The sequence below is a fragment of the Somniosus microcephalus genome, unplaced genomic scaffold (genome assembly GCF_052327205.1).
Source record: "Somniosus microcephalus isolate GS21.2 unplaced genomic scaffold, FLI_Smic_1.0 scaffold74, whole genome shotgun sequence".
In the NCBI taxonomy this organism is placed as follows: Eukaryota; Metazoa; Chordata; class Chondrichthyes; order Squaliformes; family Somniosidae; genus Somniosus; species Somniosus microcephalus.
The window spans coordinates 229933-248582 of record NW_028225261.1 but is presented as its reverse complement, the minus strand read 5'-3'; the positions used below and the strand labels follow the sequence as shown (position 1 = coordinate 248582).

At 48.4% G+C, this 18650-nt stretch overlaps 1 pseudogene; it reads left to right on the top strand.

Moving 5' to 3' along the window:
- The window catches only part of LOC147083133 (ferritin heavy chain B pseudogene), a 44213-nt pseudogene extending 28931 nt beyond the window's left edge, over window positions 1-15282 (top strand).
- Window positions 15283-18650: the final 3368 nt, after the last annotated feature.

Below are 18650 nucleotides of genomic sequence, written 5' to 3'. Positions count from 1 at the left end.
GGGCTCTGGCCACACATCCGCCGGGCCCAACTGCTCTGATTCTGATTGAGGTTTTTGATGAGGTAACAGAGAGGGTTGATGAGGGCAATGCGGTTAACGTGGTGTACATGGATTTCCAAAAGGCGTTCGACAGCGTGTAAGGTTAAGGCGCATGGGATTGTGGGCAAGGTATTGACTTGGATGGAGAACTGTTGGGCAGACAGAAAGCGAAGAGTTGGAAGAAACAGGTCTTTTTCTGAGTGGCAGGCAGTGACTAGTGGGGTACCACAGGGTACCGAGTTTGGATGATCAGCCATGATCTCATTGAATGGTGGAGCAGGCTCGAGGGGCCGAATGGCCTACTCCTGCTCCTGTCTTCTATGTGACCCCAGGTCTTTAAAGGGGCAGTGCCTCTCTCTTTCTGTATCATGTAAGAGCAGGGAGGTTCTGCTTGAACTGTACAAAAACATCAGTTAGGCCACCGCATGCAGTTCTAGTCGTCCCCATTGCAGGAAAGATGTGACTGCTCGAGACGGGAGATTTACGAGGATGTTGCCAGGACTAGAGAATTTTAGCTACAAGGAAAGATTGGAGAGGCTGGGGAACAGAGGAGGCTGAGGGGAGACCTGATTGAGGTGTATAAAATTATGAGGGGCCTAGATAGAGTGGATAGGAAGGACCTATTTCCCTTAGCAGACAGATCAATAACCAGGGGGCACAGATTTAAAGTAATTGGTCGGAAGTTTAGAGGGGATTTGAGGAGAAATGTTTTCACCCAGTGGGTGGTGGGGGTCTGGAACTCACTGCCTGACAGGGTGGTAGAGCCAGAGACCCTCATCACATTTAAAAAGTACTTGGATATGCACTTGAAGTGCCGTAACCTACAAGGCTACGGACCAAGTGCTGGAAAGTGGGATTAGGGTGGATAGCTCTTTGTCGGCCGGCACGGACACAATGGGCCGAATGGCCTCCTCCTGTGCTGTAAATTTCTATAATTCTATGAATTGTAGTTAAAGGGACAGACACCCCACAACCTCCGTTCCCGAGCCACTGACTCCATCCCTCTCCCTAACATTTGTCTGAGTCTGAACATAGAAACATAGAAGATAGGAGCATTCGGCCCCTCGAGCCTGCTCTGCCATTCAATGATATAGAATGTTATACGTTTCGCTGAGATACCCTCTCATTCTTCTAAACTCCAGTGAGTATAAGCTCAATCGACCCAATCTCTCCTCATACGTCATTCCTGCCATCCCAGGTATCAGTCTGGTGAATCTTCGCTGCACTCCCTCCATGGCAAGAACATCCATGGGAACTGTTCCAGAGTCTATCGAATTTTGGAAGATGACCAGCAATTCTGTCCCTCTAGTGCTACTTGTCTCTCCCAGTCCTCTCTTCACCTTGTTTCTCCTCTCGAATGTTTCATCCTGGTGCCCATCCCCCTGTCAAATTAATTTAAACCCTCCCCCACAGCACTAGTTAACCGTCCCATGAGGACATTGGTCCCAGCTCTGTTGAGGTGCAACCTGTCCACCTTGGACAGGTCCCTCCTGCCCCAGAACTGGTCCCTCCTGCCCCAGGAATCTGAAGTCCTGCAATATTTCTCTTTCAGGTACTTATCCAATTCCCTTTTGAAAGCGGTGATTGAATCTGCCTCCACCACCCTTTCAGGCAGTGCATTCCAGATCCTAACCACTCGCTGCGTAAAAAAGTTTTTCCTCATGTCACCTTTGGTTCTTTTGTCAATCACCTTAAATCTGTGTCCTCTGGTTCTCGACCCCTCTGCCAATTGGACGAGTTTCTCTCTATCTACTCTGTCCAGACCCCTCTTGATTTTGAACACCTCTATCAAATCTCCTCTCAATCTTCTCTGCTCCAAGGAGAACAACCCCAGCTTCTCCAGTCTATCAATGTAACTGAAATCCCTCATCCCTGGAATCATTCTTGTAAATCTTTTCTGCACCCTCTCTAAGGCCTTCACATCCTTCCTAAAGTGCGGTGCCCAGGATTGGACACAATACTCCAGTTGAGGCCGAGCTAGTGTTTTATAAAGTTTCATCATAATTTCAACACTTTTGTACTCTATACCTCTATTCATGAAGCCCAGGTTCCCGTAAGCTTTTTTAACTGCTTTCTCAACCTGCCCTGCCACCTTCAATGATTTGTGCACATATACCCCCAGGTCTCTCTGTTCGTGCACCCACTTTAGGATTGTACCCTTTAGTTTAGATTTCCTCTCCTCATTCTTTCTACCAAAATGTATCACTTCACATTTTTCTGCATTAAATTTAATCTGCCACATGTCCGCCCATTCCACCAGCCTGTCTATGTCCACTTGAAGTCTATCACTATCCTCCTCACTGTTCACTATACTTCCAAGTTCTGTGTCATCTGCAAATTTTGAAATTGTGCCTTGTACACCCACATCCAAGTCATTAATATATATCAAGAAAAGCAGTGGCCCTCGCACCGACCCCTGAGAAACCCCACTGTGTACCTTCCTCCAGTCTGAAAAACAACCGTTCACCACTACTCACTGTTTCCTGTCACTTAGCCAATTCCCTATCCATGCAGCCACTGTCCCTTTTATTCCATGGGATTCAACTTTACTGGTAAGCCTATTATTTGGCACTTTGTCGAACGCCTTTTGGAAATCCATGCACACCACGTCAACCGCATTGCCCTCATCAACCCTCTCTGTTACCTCATCAAAAAACTCCATCAAGTTGGTTGAACACGATTTGCCTTTCACAAATTCATGCTGGCTTTCCTTAATTAATCCACACTGTTAATTTTGTCCCTGATTTTTGTTTCTAAAAGTTTCCCCACTCCCGAGGTCAAACTGACTGGCCCGTGGTTGCTGGGTTTGTCCTTGCACCCTTTTTTGAACAAGGATGAAACATTTGCAATTCTCCAGTCCTCTGGCACCACCCCAGTTTCTAATGAGGATTTGGAAGGTTATGGCCAGTACCTCCGCAATTTCTTCCTTCACTTCCCTCAGCGTACTAGGATGCTTCCCATCCGGTCCTGGTGACTTATCTACTTTAAGTACAGCCAGCCTTTCTAGTACCTTGTCTTTATCAATTTTCTCCCATCCAGTATCTCCTCGACCTCCTCCTTCACTATGTCTATGGCAGCATCTTCTTCCTTGGTGAAGACAGATGCAAAGTACTGATTTAGTACCTCGGCCTTACCCTCTGCCTCCGTGCGTAGGTCTCCTTTTTGGTCCCTAATCGGCCCCACCCCTCCTCTTACTACCCGTTTACTATTTATCTGCCTATAGAAGACTTTTGGATTACCTTTTATGTTATCTGCCATTCTATTCTCATACCCTCTCTTTGCCCCTCGTATTTTCTTTTTCACTTCTCCTCTGAACTTTCTATATTTAGCCTGATTCTCAGATGTATTCTCGACCTGACATCTGTCATACACGCTCTTTTTCTGCTTCATCTTACTCTCTATCTCTTTCATCATCCAGGGAGCTCTGACTTTAGTTGCCCTACATTTCCCCTTAGTGGGAATGTACCTCGACTGTACCCAAATTATTTCCTCTTTAAAGGCAGCCCATTGTTCCTCCTACAGTTTTTCCTGCCAATCTTTGATTCCAATTTACCCGGGCCAGATCCATTCTCATCCCACTGAAATTGGCCTTGCCCCACAGTGCAGTGGATGCGCTCTGGACTGCACTCCCCCCGAGGTGTCGTCACCCTCACCGGGATTCAGCACTGAAAACTCCCGGGGGATTCCTGCACTGCCTTGCCGCCTCAAACCCTGCTGGGTGGCCACCCAGTTACAATTCCCACGAAGTCTCTGTGGCTGCGGGGTGACCACCTCCTGGAACGTGCGCTCCAGGAAACTCTCAGCCTCCCGTCTGCCCGGCAGTGACTCCAGCCGCTCCCCAAGCTCAGAGACCCTAAGCTCGAGTTCCAGCCATGGGAGGCGCTTCCTGCACACGCGGTTCACCAGGACACGTGAAGCATCCTGGAGTTCCCGCATGGCACAGGAATTGCAGCCATCGGTCCCATCGTTTGGCTTAAAATCTATCTACTTAAGCTATAGATATATCTGATGTGAGGTTAGTGTCCCCTTACCCCTGTTTATTATTCAATCAGTGATTGCCCCTTTGCCAGGCCCGCTGCCTGCGGCCCCTCTCCCAGATTCCAGCCCCAGCTCTGTGCTGCCTGCGGCCCCTCTCCCAGATTCCAGCTCCAGCTCTGTGCTGCCTGCTGCCCCTCTCCCAGATTCCAGCCCCAGCTCTGTGCTGCCTGCGGCCCCTCTCCCAGATTCCAGCTCCAGCTCTGTGCTGCCTGCTGCCCCTCTCCCAGATTCCAGCCCCAGCTCTGTGCTGCCTGCGGCCCCTCTCCCAGATTCCAGCTCCAGCTCTGTGCTGCCTGCGGCCCCTCTCCAAGAGTCCAGCTCCAGCTCTGTGCTGACTGAGCTGCTCTCACCTGGGGACAGCAACTGGAGCCTGAAAATCAGCTTCGCTGCCCCTGAGCTGGGAAAGAGCGACATGAGACAACATTCTCCCTCTTACTACTTTCTACACTCCTTTTACAGGGTTTTAGAAATGGAGCATTTACAGACAGGAAGCTCAGAACAAACACGACGTGAAGATTTGACAGAGTCACTCGATTCATCAGGACCTGAATATCATCGGCCTTTTCACATGGAAGGAGAGAGCAGCGATCGCAGCGCAGACAAACCGCACACGTGTTCCGTGTGTGGACTCGCCTTCAGCCGATTGCCTGCCTTGGCGAGACACGTGCACCGTCACACCGGGGAGAAACCGGGTAAAGGTGGGGACAGCGGGAAGAGATTCAGTTCCCCATCTGCGTCAGATGTTCATCGGCGCAGGCACACCGGGGACAGTCCGTTCACCTGCTCCGTGTGTGGGAAGGGATTTGTTCATCCATCCCACCTGCTGAGACACCAGCAAGCTCACTCTGATGAGAGAGCGTTTAAATGTTCTGACTGCGGGAAGAGTTTTAAAAGCTCCGGGGTTCTGAAGGAACACCAGCGAGTTCACACTGGGGAGAGGCCATTTCCCTGCTCTGTTTGTGGGAAGGGATTCTCTGTTTCATCCAAATTGCTGAGACACCAGCTTGTTCACACTGATTTGAGAGCCTTTAAATGTTCTGTGTGTCAAAAGAGCTTTAAAAGCTCCACAGACCTGGAGCGACACCATCTACTTCACACTGATGAGAGGCCGTTTAAATGTTCTGACTGTGGGAAGAGCTTTCAATGCTCCGTGGATCTGACCACACACCAGCGAGTTCACACCGAGGAGAGGCCATTTCCCTGCTCTGTGTGTGGGAAGGGATTCTCTGTTTCATCCAAATTGCTGAGACACCAGCTTGTTCACACTGATGAGAGACCGTTTACATGTTCTGACTGTGGGAAGAGTTTTAAAATCTCCGGGGCTCTGACCAAACACCAGCGAGTTCACACTGGGGAGAGGCAGTTCACCTGCTCTGTGTGTGGGAAGGGATTCACTCTCTCCTCCACCCTGCTGAGACACCAGCTGGTTCACACTGACGAGAGGCCATTCACCTGCTCCGAGTGCGGGAAAGGATTCACTCGTCTCACCTCTCTGCGGGAACACCAGCTGGTTCACACTAACGAGAGGCCGTTTAAATGTTCCGACTGCGACAAGAGTTTCAAATGCTCCAAGGGCCTGAAGCAGCATCGACGCATCCACACCGGGGAGAGGCCGTTCAGCTGCTCTCACTGCGGGAAGCGGTTTACGCACTCATCCAATCTTCGGAATCACCAGTTCACCCACACCGGGAAGAGGCCGTTCCCCTGCTCCGTGTGTGAAAAGGGATTCACCAGTTCATCTGACCTGCTGAGACACCAGCGATTTCACACCTGAGTGCACTGGTCCCATTCTGCTGTTAATCACATGAAGGACTGTTCTGTGTTAATAATGGCAATTATGGGGTTGGGGGGGGCGGGGGCGGTTTGAAGATGCTGATAACCCCAGTAACTAGGCTGGAGTTTAAGAGGGGTCAGCCTCGTCTCAGTGGGTGACACTCTCACCTCTAGAGTCAGAAGGTCGTGGGTTTGAGTCCCACTCTGGAAACTTGAGCACTTAATCTAGGCTCACATTCCAGGGCAGTATTGAGGGAGAGCTGCTCTGTCAGAGGTGCCATCTTTCAGATGCGACGTTGAACTGAGGCCCCGTCTGAAGGGATAATTACTGTCCTAGCCCTTTTGGGCTGTCCCAGATCAGGCGTATTCCCCAGACGTTCACTCTCAATTTAACTTGGAGATAGCCGAATTACATAAGATGCTTAAATGGGTCTAAAGGTTCAGACTATCTCTCCCTAAAGGAATGGAATGACTAAAGATGTTACCATCCTCCGGATAGTACTTTTAATATGTTGAACTAGACTGTAGCCTGATCCTGCTCCTATTTCGTGTGTCTAATTCTGATAGATTCAGGAGATGGTTCTGTGATAGTGGATTGGCGGTTAGGATCAGATCAGCCATGATCTTATTGAATGGCGGAGCAGGCTCGAGGGGCTGATTGGCCTACTCCTGCTCCTATTTCTTATGTTCTTATGTAACCTTCTGGATATTATGAGGGTCTGGAATACCCCCCAGAATTCTGCAACTCCTTACAAAATTGTGTACAGATTTTGTGGGTTCACGAGTCTATACAGAATTACTCTTTGAGATTATTCTAAAAGTATATAGTTTTATTTAAGAGCTGACATTCAGTTAACATCTGTTGAATCAGTCGCAACATTAACAAATCAAAATACAATTAGCTTACATTCCTTATTTCTCAGAGATCCTTATTTTCAAATCTTTACTTTGTTACATTTCTTATTTCTTACTTATTTCTAAATCCAGAACATCCACCAAAATCAATCTGACTTCCCGAGACTCAGTTAAAGACTTACAGAGATGCCTCTGGAAAGTTGAGAAATGCTTTGCCCGTTCAACGTGTTCTGACTTTCTGTTAAAAAGGTCTTATTTTTATACCCTTTTGGCAGTGGTTTCTTCTTTGATGTTCTCTGCTGATGTCAGCTAATTGTCTTTATTGATACCACTTTCGAATGCTTTCTATTTTATTGTCAATTCAACTATTGCATGCATAATTATTTCTCTACCTTTTAAGTGTTCCAAAAACCATCGTAAAATCAATGACAGCAATGGTTTCCATTTGATGTCATTCTTACCGAAGATTCTTCATTCAATTCTTAATATTGGCTTTACTGGTTCTTAGCAGACATTTTGACTCCCCTTATTCTCCAAGTTCAATACAAACACAATGCAATTGCTTGGTAACATAGAAAACATAGAAACATAGAAGATAGGAGCAGGAGTCGGCCATTCGGCCCTTCGAGCCTGCTCCGCCATTCAATGAGATCATGGCTGATCATTCAAATTCAGTACCCTGTTCCTGCCTTCTCCCCATATCCCTTGATCCCTTTAGCCTTAAGAAATATATCCAACTCTTTCTTGAATATATTTAATGAACTGGCCTCCACCGCCCTCTGTGGCAGAGAATTCCACAGGTTCACCACTCTCTGGGTGAAGAAATTCCTCCTAATTTCAGTCCTAAATGGCTTACCCCTTATCCTTAGACTATGACCCCTGGTTCTGGAATCCCCAGCCATCAGAAACATCCTTCCTGCATCTACTCTGTCCAGGCCCTGCTCTGTGTGTGGGAAGGGATTCTTGCAGTCCAACAACCTGCTGGCACACCAGCTTGTTCACACTGATGAGAGGCCGTTTATATGTTCTGACTGTGGGAAGAGCTTTAAAAGCTCCAATGACCTGCTGAGACACCAGCAAGTTCACACTGTTCTATAGCGCAGGGTCCTGTAGACAGCTGGGGTGACATGAACGTGGAATGGATGAATGTTTTATAAATTCTTGTACTGCTGTTTAATCTTTCAATCTGTTGTGCTGATGATTCCCTTGATTTGACTGTTAATGTTATTTTTGTTTTTCTCCTTATCACAGGCAATTGCCTATTAAAAGTCAACCATCGCAACCAATAAAACCTGTAACATAACAAAAAAAAGTTTAAAGGAAACTTAAATGAAATTAAAATTCTATTTTCGGTGGTGATGATGCACGCCAGTCCCTCCGGTACCCACCGGTCACGGAAGGCCTCGAGCGCGCCGGTGGACTGTTCATGTTATTACATTGAATGTACAGCACAGAAACAGGCCATTCGGCCCAACTGGTCCATGCCGGGGTTTATGCTCCACACGAGCCTCCTCCGACATATCCTCCTATGTTTATCTGGCTTCTCCTTAAATACATCTATGTCGTTCACCTCAACTACTCCCTGTGGTAGTGAGTTCCACATTCTCATCACTGGGTAAAGAAGTTTCTCCTGAATTCCCTCCTGGATTTATTAATGACTATTATATTGATGGCCCCATAACTATGATGAGATTCTGTTAATCTGACCAGTATGTTGTTGTACTTTGTCTTTTTCTGATGAATGAAACATTACTGAGCCCCTGTACCCGTGTTATGGGATGAAGTGCCAGACAAGTGAAGGCACAACGTCTGGGTGTGAATCTAATAATAACCTCACGGACCGTATAGGTGTGATAGCCAGATGGGCTTGATGTTATAGTCTGGTCACAGATGGACTAAATTCCCTGAATTAGCAAGAGTTCAGGAGGCGGTCAACAGACGGGTCCAAACATAAGAACATAAGAAGTAGGAGCAGGAGTAGGCCATACGGCCCCTTGGGCCTGCTCCGCCATTCAATAGGATCATGGCTGATCCGAACCTAGACTCACGTCCACTTCCCTGCCCGCTCCCCGTAACCCCTAATTCCCTTATCAGTTAGGAAACTCTCTATCTCTGTTTTAAATTTATTTAATGTCGCAGCTTCCACAGCTATCTGAGGTAGCAAATTCCATAGATTTACTACCCTCCGAGTGAAGAAGTTTCTCCTCATCTCAGTTTTGAAAGGGCAGCCCCTTATTCTAAGATTATGCCCCCTAGTTCGAGTCTCACCCCTCAGTGGAAACATCCTCACCGCATCCACCCAATCAAGCCCCCTCACAATCTTATATGTTTCGATAAGATCGCCTCTCATTCTTCTGAATTCCAATGAGTAGAGTCCCAACCTACTCAACCTTTCCTCATAAGTTAACCCCCTCATCTCCGGAATCAACCAAGTGAACCTTCTCAGAACTACTTCGAGAGCAAGTATATGTTTTCTTAAATATGGAAAGCAAAACTGTACGCAATATTCCAGGTGTGGCCTCACCAGTACCCTGTATAACTGAAGCAAGACTTCCCTGCTTTTATACTCCATCCCCCTTGCAATAAAAGCCAAGATTCCATTGGCCTTCCTGATCACCTGCTGTACCTGCATACTAACCTTCTGTGTTTCATACACCAGGACCCCCAGATCCCTTTGTACTGTAGCACTTTGCAGTTTCTCTCCATTTAGATAATAACTTGCTCTTCGATTTTTTCTGCCAAAGTGCATAACCTCACACTTTCCAACATTACACAGAAACACAGAATCACACAGAAACCCCACAGTGCAGATAGAGGCCATTTCGGCCCATCGAGCCTGCACCGACACATATCCCACCCGATCCCCGTAACCCCTACACCAACACATATCCCACCCTATTCCCGTAACCCCACATATTTAATCCCCCTAACACTAAGGGTCAATTTATCATAGCCAATCAACCTAACCTGCACATATTTGGACTGTGGGAGGAAACCGGAGCACCCGGAGGAAACCCACGCAAACACGGGGAGAACGTGCAAACTCCACACAGACAGTCGCCCGAGGCCGGATTCGAACCCGGGTCCCTGGCGCTGTGAGGCAACAGTGCTAACCACTATGCCACCATGCTGCCCTTATACTCCATCTGCCAAATTTCTGCCCACTCACTTAGCCTGTCTATGTCCTTTTGCAGGTTATTTATGTCCTCCTCACTCACTGCTTTCCCTCCCATCTTTGTATTGTCGGCAAATTTGGATACGTTGCAGTTGGTCCCCTCCTCCAAATTGTTAATATAGATTGTAAAGAGTTGGGGTCCCAGCACTGACCCCTGCGGAACACCACCAGTTACTGATTGCCAACCCGAGAATGAACCATTTATCCCAACTCTCTGTTTTCTGTTAGCCAATCTTCCACCCATGCCAGTATATTACCTCCAATCCCGTGATTTGTTATCTTGTGCAGTAATCTTTTGTGTGGCACCTTGTCAAATGCCTTTTTGAAGTCCAAATACACCACATCCACTGGTTCCCCTTTATCCACCCTGTTTGTTACGTCCTCAAAGAATACGAGCAAATTTGTCAAACATGATTTCCCCTTCATAAAACCATGCTGACTGTCTGATTAAATTATGCTTATCCAAATATCCTGTTACTGCTTCCTTAATAATGGACTCCAACATTTTACCAACCACAGATGTTAAGCTAACTGGTCTATAGTTTCCAGCCTTTTGTCTACCTCCCTTTTTAAATAAGGGCGTTACATTAGCAGTTTTCCAATCTGCTGGGACCTTTCCTGAATCCAGGGAGTTTTGGAAAATTACCACCAATGCATCCGCAATCCCTACCACTACTTCTCTCAAGACCCTAGGATGCAAGCCATCAGGTCCAGGGGACTTATCTGCCTTAAGTCCCATTATCTTACCGAGTACCACCTCCTTAGTGATTTTATTCGTGTTTAGCTCCCCCCCGCCCCATAGCCCCCTGTTTGTCCAGTATTGGGATATTTTTAGTGTCCTCGACTGTAAAGACAGATACAAAATATTTGTTCAGCGTATTTGCCATCTCCATGTTCCCCACTACTAATTTCCCAGTCTCGTCCTCTAAGGGACCGACATTCACTTTAGCCACCCTTTTTCTTTTTATATAACTGTAGAAACTCTTACTATCTGTTTTTATATTTTTTGCTAGTTTACTTTCATAATCTATCTTCCCTTTCTTAATTAATCTTTTAATTATTCTTTGCTGGCTTTTAAATGCTTCCCAATCTTCTATCCTCCCACTAGATTTGGCTACTTTATATGCCCTTGTTTTCAGTCGGATACTATCCTTTATTACTTTACTTAGCCACGGATGGCTGTCTTTTCTTTTATGCCCCTTTTTCCTCAGTGGAATATATTTTTCTTGAAAGTTGTGAAATATCTCCTTGAATGTACACCACTGTTCATGTACCATCTTACACCTTAATCTATTTTCACAGTCCACTTTAGTCAACTCTGCTCTCATACCTCCATAGTCTCCTTTATTTAAGCTTAGTACGCTGGTTTGAGATCCAACTCTCTCACCCTCCAACTGAATTTGGAATTCAACCATGTTATGGTCACACATTCCAAGGGGATCCTTTACTAGGACATTTTTTATTAATCCTGTCTCATTACCCAGGACCAAATCTAAGATTGCCTGCCCCCTGGTTGGTTCAGTAACATACTGCTCAAGGAACCCGTCCCTAATACACTCTATGAACTCTTCCTCAAGGCTGCCCTGCCCAATTTGATTTGTCCAGTCAATATGAAAGTTAAAATCTCCCATGATTATAGCTGTTCCCTTATTACAAGCCCCAACTATTTCCTGATTTATACTCCGACCAATAGAGTTGCAGCTGTTAGGAGGCCTATAGACTACGCCCACTAGTGACTTTTTCCCCTTATTATTCCTTATTTCCACCCAAACCGTTTCACTATCCTGATCCTTTGACCCAATATCATTTCTCACTATTGCAGTGATTCCATCCTTTATTAACACAGCCACCCCACCTCCTTTTCCTTCCTGTCTGTCCTTCCTAATAATCAAATACCCCTGGATGTTTAGTTCCCAGTCATGGTCACCCTGCAGCCATGTCTCCATAATGGCCACCAGATCATACCCATGTGTAGATATTTGTACCGTCAACTCGTCAATTTTGTTATGAATGCTGCGTGCATTCAGATAAAGAACTTTTAATTATGTTTTGTGACAATTTATTCCTGCTTTTACCCCCTTTACTACTTTACCTTTATCTTTATATATTCTGTCCCTTCCTGACACACTCTGGTTTTTAATTCCCCCACTGCAACCTTGCTCTATTGCCTTCTCCGCTAACATTTTAATTTTTCGCTCTCTTGAAACCTCCCCCCCACTAATTAGTTTAAAGCCCTCTCAACACCACTAGTTATTTGATTCACCAGGATTCTAGTCACAGCACTGGCCAAGTGAAGTCCGTCCCAACGGAACAGCTCTCTCCTGTCCCAGTACTGATGCCAGTGTCCCAAGAAGCAAAACCCATTTCTCCCACACCAGTCTCTGAGCCACGCATTTAACTCTCTGATTTTATTTACCCTAGCCAAATTTGCTCATGAGGGCAGGTACAGCACAGGTTAGATACAGAGTAAAGCTCCCTCTACATTGTCCCATCAAACACTCCGAGGGCAGGTACAGCACGGGTTAGATACAGAGTAAAGGTTCCTGTACACTGTCCCATCAAACACTCCCAGGGCAGGTACAGCACGGGTTAGATACAGAGTAAAGGTTCCTGTACACTGTCCCATCAAACACTCCCAGTGCAGGTATAGCACGGGTTAGATACAGAGTAAATCTCCCTCTACACTGTCCCATCAAACACTCCCAGGGCAGGTACAGCACGGGTTAGATACAGAGTAAAGCTCCCTCTACGCTGTCCCATCAAACACTCCCAGGGCAGGTACAGCACGGGTTAGATACAGAGTAAAGCTCCCTCTGCACTGTCCCATCAAACACTCCCAGGGCAGGTACAGCATGAGTTAGATACAGAGTAAATCTCCCTCTACACTGTCCCATCAAACACTCCCAGGGCAGGTACAGCACGTGTTAGGTACAGAGTAAAGCTCCCTCTACACTGTCCTGTCAAACACTCCCAGGGCAGGTACAGCACGGGTTAGATACAGAGTGAAGCTCCTTCTACACTGTCCCATCAAACGCTCCCAGGGCAGGTACAGCACGGGTTAGATACAGGTTAAATCTCCTTCTACACTGTCCCATCAAACACTCCCAGGGCAGGTACAGCACAGGTTAGATACAGAGTAAAGCTTCCTCTACACTGTCCCATCAAACACTCCCAGGGCAGGTACAGCACGGGTTAGATACAGAGTGTCAGCCGTGCCTCAGGCGGCAGCACTCTCTACTCTGAGTCAGAAGGTTGTGGGTTGAAGTCCCACTCCAGAGACTCGAGTCTAAAACTCTGTGCTGCCCCTCCAGTGCAGTGCTGAGGGAGTAAAGCCCAGTGCAGAGTAAAGTTCCCTCTGCACTGCTCCACTAACAGGCCTGAGCCCCAAACTCAGAAGAGCGCCCTCTGCTGCATTCCACTTGTCTCAGCATCTGTTCCACCATTCCCAGAGGGCTGGTCGGTCAGTCGCCTTCCTTTCCCTGGATCAGGAGAAGGCATTCGACAGGGTGGATCACGAGTATCTCTTCCGGACTCTGCGTGCATTTGGGTTCGGGACGCATTTTGCCGCCCGGATCCAACTTCTGTACGCCACCGCGGAGTGTCTGATTAAAGTTAACGGGTCTTTGACGGTGCCCCTTCGCTTCGGGAGGAGGGTGCGTCAGGGATGCCCCATGTCCGGTCAGTTATACGCCATCTGCGTGGAGCCTTTCCTGCACCTCTTGCGGAAGAGTTTGACGGGACTGGCTCTGCAAGGGCCGGGCGTGGAGGTCGTCCCCTCGGCTTACACCGATGACGTGCTCCTCATGGTCACGGATCCCATCGACTTGCGGAGGATGTGAGAATGCCAGCAGATTTACTCGGACGCATCCTCCGCCAGGATCAACTGGGAGAAATGCTCCGGGCTCCAGGTGGGTCAGTGGCAGGTGGACTGCCTGCCGGAGGAGTTCAGGCCCTTCGCCTGGAGCACAACACACCTCCTCTACTTGGGAGTCTACCTCAGCCCCGCTGAGGGTGCCTGGCCAGCGACCTGGCAAGAGCTGGAGGCCAAAGTCACAGCTCACATAGGACGCTGGACAGGACTGCTCCGAGTGTTGTCCTACAGGGGTCGAGCGCTGGTCATAAACCAGCTGGTGGCTGTCATGTTGTGGTACCAGTTGGTCACCCGGTGCGGAGGGGAGAGGGCAGGTTGATGGACCTCCTCGTGGGACTGCTCCTGGGCCTGGTGAAAATAGTCATTACGAGGTCCAGGCAGCGGGTGGTCGAGGGGTTCGTTTGGCCCAATTGCCTGCCTCTCTTCTGCGGCTATGTTCGCGCCCGGGTGGCCCTGGAGATGGAGCACGTGGTGTCTGCCAGCACACTTGAGGCCTTCCGTGACAGGTGGGCGCCGTGGGGACTGGAGTGCATCATCACCCCGGCCAACAATATCTTGATTTGATATTATATTAGTGTCTTGATTTGACTTGTTAGTTTTGTTTGATGTTTTCTTAAGTTACAGTTGATTTGTTAATCAGCCAGTCAAAAGAGGAACAACTGCCTCGAGCCGTCTCAGCAAGGAGAGGGGAGGAGAGGATTGGTCGCTCTCTGTGACCAGGAGGAAGAGGAGGAGACAGAGGGCAGAGTGGAGACCACCACTTGCTGCTACTGAGGTGCCAAGAGAGAGAGAAGAGGAGAGGAGAGGGAAAGACCAGAGGGAAGCCAATTCCATCACTGCCTCTCCAAATGGCCTCCATTGCAGGAGAGTGAGAGGGGAGACAAAGAGAAACCAACAACATGTGTTTGGAAGGAGGGAGAGCCATTTGAAAAATCGACAGTCCTTCTCCTTTGGCCGGGATGACGTTGCCCTGCGTCACTTTGCCAAGTTCTTCAAGGAGCAGTCACACGAGGAACAGGAGCACGCTGAGAAACTGAGGAAGTTCCAGAATCGGCACGGAGGCCAAATCATCTTGGCAGCCATCAAGAAACCAGAGCAGGATGAGTGGAGCAATGGTCTGGAGGCGATGTTGAGAGCTCTGCAGATGGAGAAGAATGTCGACCAGAGTCTGCTGGATCTGCACAAACTCTCCACTGGGAGCGCCGACCCTCATCTGTGTGACTTCCTGGAGACCCACTATTTGGATGAACAGGCGAAGATGATCAAGAAGCTTGGAGATCACATCACCAACTTGAAGAGACTGGGAACCCCCTGAGAATGGCCTGGGAGAGGAACTGTTTGACAAACTCACTCTGGGAGAGAGCAATTAAAGTGACTACTGGGATCAAGCTTATTGTGTTTAGTACTCATGTTTATATAATTGTGTGTGAGACCCCTGCCTTGTAGGGAATGATGGCTTGTGACTTTGTACAAAGAGCTGAGACCTGGGCTCTGTAATGTCATTAACTGTAAATAAATTGTTCAATATTAATTTTAAAAAATGCCTGAGCCCCAAACTCAGAAGAGCGCCCTCTGCTGCATTACACTTGTCTCAGCATCTGGTCCGGACCTGGTCGCTCCCCCTGTGTTTGTGGCCAAGATGCAGAAGGAGCTCATCGACTTCTTCTGGGACAAAAGGAAGCACTGGGTCTCTGCCGCGGTTCTGAGTCTCCCGCTTAGGGAGGGCGGTCAGGCGCTGGTGTGCCTTCGCACCCGGGTGGCGACTTTCCATCTTCAGACGCTGCAGAGATACGTGTACGTGGAGAATCCTCCGAGACGGTGTGCGCTGGTGACGTATTTCTTCCGCCAGCTGCACGGCCTCAATTATGACACGCAGCTCCTGTTTGTGGAATTGGGCCGTACGCGTGCCTACCTGCGGGAGCTGCCTGTCTTTTACCAGGAACTGCTATGGGTCTGGAACAGTGTCGCCTCCAGGCGGAGTTCGCCCCATTCAGGAGTGGCGGCTCTCCTTCGGGAGCCGCTGTTCAGGAATCCACACCTCCATGATCACGGGTTCGGGTGGCTGGTGGAGGGCAGGGCTGTGCCTGGCAAGGTAACCAGAATCGGGGACCTGCTCGATGGTGGAGGAGCGGGCTGGATGGTGCCGGAGGAGCTGGCACAGCATCTGTCCTGGGCCAACACCCGGCTCGCGTTCAAAGCCATCGAGACGCTGAAAGTGGCACTGGGCCCCAACTCCACTAGGTGTATCGAGGAGGCTCAAGCACATGGGGTGATCCCGTCCGAACTGACCCCCGTTCAGATGGAATTCCTCATCAGCGCACGGCCCCAAAACCCCTCTCGGGAACCGGCGCCTCTCAACTTGAGCCATCTCAGGGAAATGCCCTCCATGCCGTTTAGTTCTGCGCGGAGGGGTTTCCTGTACAGGCTGCTCCTGCACACACTCCACTTTGTCATCTTCACCTGCCGTCTGGACACGCCTTGGCGTGCCATCTTGCCGTCCGGCGGAGGTCCCCAATGGGGGGCTCTCTGTGCGGGAGTCCTCCCTTTATCTATTGGGGACTTGGCCTGGAGGGTGTTGCATGGAGCAGTCCCGTGCAATAAGATTTTGGATAAGTTCACGGACTCCCAGGCCGCTTGCTATTTTTGCGGCCTGGAGGAGTCCATGTTCCATATTTATGTGGAATGTGAGAGGTTGCAGCCCCTCTTTCACTATTTGAAGGGGCTGCTCCTCGATTTTTGGTTGCACTTCAATCCCACGCTCCTGATCTACGGTCACCCGGTGCGGAGGGGAGCGGGCAGGGTGGAGGACCTCCTCATGGCACTGCTCCTGGGCCTGGCCAAGATGGCAATAAACAGGTCCAGGCAGCGGGCGGTCGAGGGGGTCGTTTGGCCCGATTGCCTGCCTCTCTTCCGCGGCCATGTTCATGCCCGGGTGGCCCTGGAGATGGAGCACGCGGTGTCCGCCAGCGCACTTGAGACCTTCTGAGACTGGTGGGTGCCGCGAGGACTGGAGTGCATTGTCACCCCGGCCGGGGTGAATTTAATTAAATTTGATAAGTTTCAAAAATTAATTTAAGTTTTTAAGTTTCTTTACAGTCCACTTGTTAGGCCGGGAGAGCGGGAGGCTCCGCTCGGCGATGCAGAGAGCCCTGCAGATGGAGAAGAATGTCAACCAGAGTCTGCTGGATCTGCACAAACCCTCCACTGGGAGCGCCGACCCTCGTGTGTGAATTCCTGGAGAGCCATTATCCGGATGAACAAGTGAAGATGACCAAGAAGCTTGTAGAGACTGGGACCCCTGCCTTGTAGGCATGAGGGCTTGTGACTTTGTACAAAGAGCTGAGACCTGAGCTCTGTAAATGTCATTCACTGTCAATAAAATGTTCAATTTTACATTAAATAATCTTTTTTAAAATTTGTTTAAAGACAAATTTCCTCCAGTTTCACAGACAGCCTTTGTCACTGCAATAATTTCTTAAATGTTTAATCATTAAATCAAAAGCATCAAAAAGGAAGAGAGTAGCAAAAGTAAAGAAAGACTTGCATTTCTATAGCGCCATTCACGACCACTGGACGTCTCAAAGCGCTTTACTTTTTGAAGTGTAGTCACTGTTGTAATGTGGGAAGTGCAGCAGCCAATTTTCACTCAGCAAGCTCCCACAAACAGCAATGTGATAATAACCAGATAATCGGTTTTGTTATGTTGATTGAGGGATAAATATTGACCAGGACAATGGGGATAACTCCCCTGCTCTTCTTCAAAATACTGCCATGGGATCTTTTACATCCACCCGAGAGAGCAGACGGGGCCTCGGTTTAACGTTTCATCTGAAAGACGGCCCCTCCGACAGTGCAGCACTCCCTCAGCACTGCACTGGAGGGTCAGCCTAGCTTTATGTGCTCGAGTCTCTGGAGTGGGACTTGAACCCACCACCCTTTGACCCAGAGGCGAGTGAGCTGCCCACTGAGCCACAGCTGACAACGTTGGTCCCTTAGAGGTAGAGACAGGAGAAATTATTATGGGGAATAAGGAAATGGCAGAAACGTTAAAACAAATATTTTGTATCTGTCTTCACAGTAGAAGACACAAAAGCATACCAAAGATGGTGGGGAACCGAGGGTTTAATGAGGGTGAGGAACTTAATGTAAAGTACTAGAGAAACTAATGGGACTAAAAGCCAACAAATCCCCTGGACCTGACGGCCTACATCCTCGGGTTCTAAAAGAGGTGGCTGAAGAGATAGTGGATGCATTGGTTTTGATCTTCCGAGATTCTAGAACGGTCCCAGCGGATTGGAAGGTCGCAAATGTAACACCGCTATTCAAGGAAGGAGGGAGAGAAAAAACAGGGAATGACGGGCCAGTTAGCCTGACATCAGTCGTTGGGAAAATGCTGGAATCCATTGTTACGGAAGTTGTATCAGGGCACTTAGAAAATCATAACATGGGTAGGCTGAGTCACCATGGTTTTATGAAAAGGAAATGGTGTTTGACAAATTTATTAGTTATCTGAGGATGTAACTAGCAGGGTAGATAAAGGGGAACCAGTGGATGTAGTATATTTGGATTTCCAAAGGGCATTCGATAAGGTGGCACATAAAAGATTATTACACAAGATAAGGGCTCATGGGGTTGGGGGTAATATAGTAGCATGGATAGAGGATTGGTGAACAGGCAGAAAACAGAGAGTAGGGATAAACGGACCTTTTTCAGGTTGGCAGGCTGTAACTAGTGGGGTGCCGCAAGGATCAGTGTTGGGGCCTCAGGTTTTTACAATCTATATTAATGACCCAGATGAAGGGACCGAGTGTCATGTATCCAAGTTTGCTGATGATACAAAGCTAGGTGGGACAGTGAGCTGTGAGGAGAACACAGAGAGTCTGTAAAGGGATATAGATA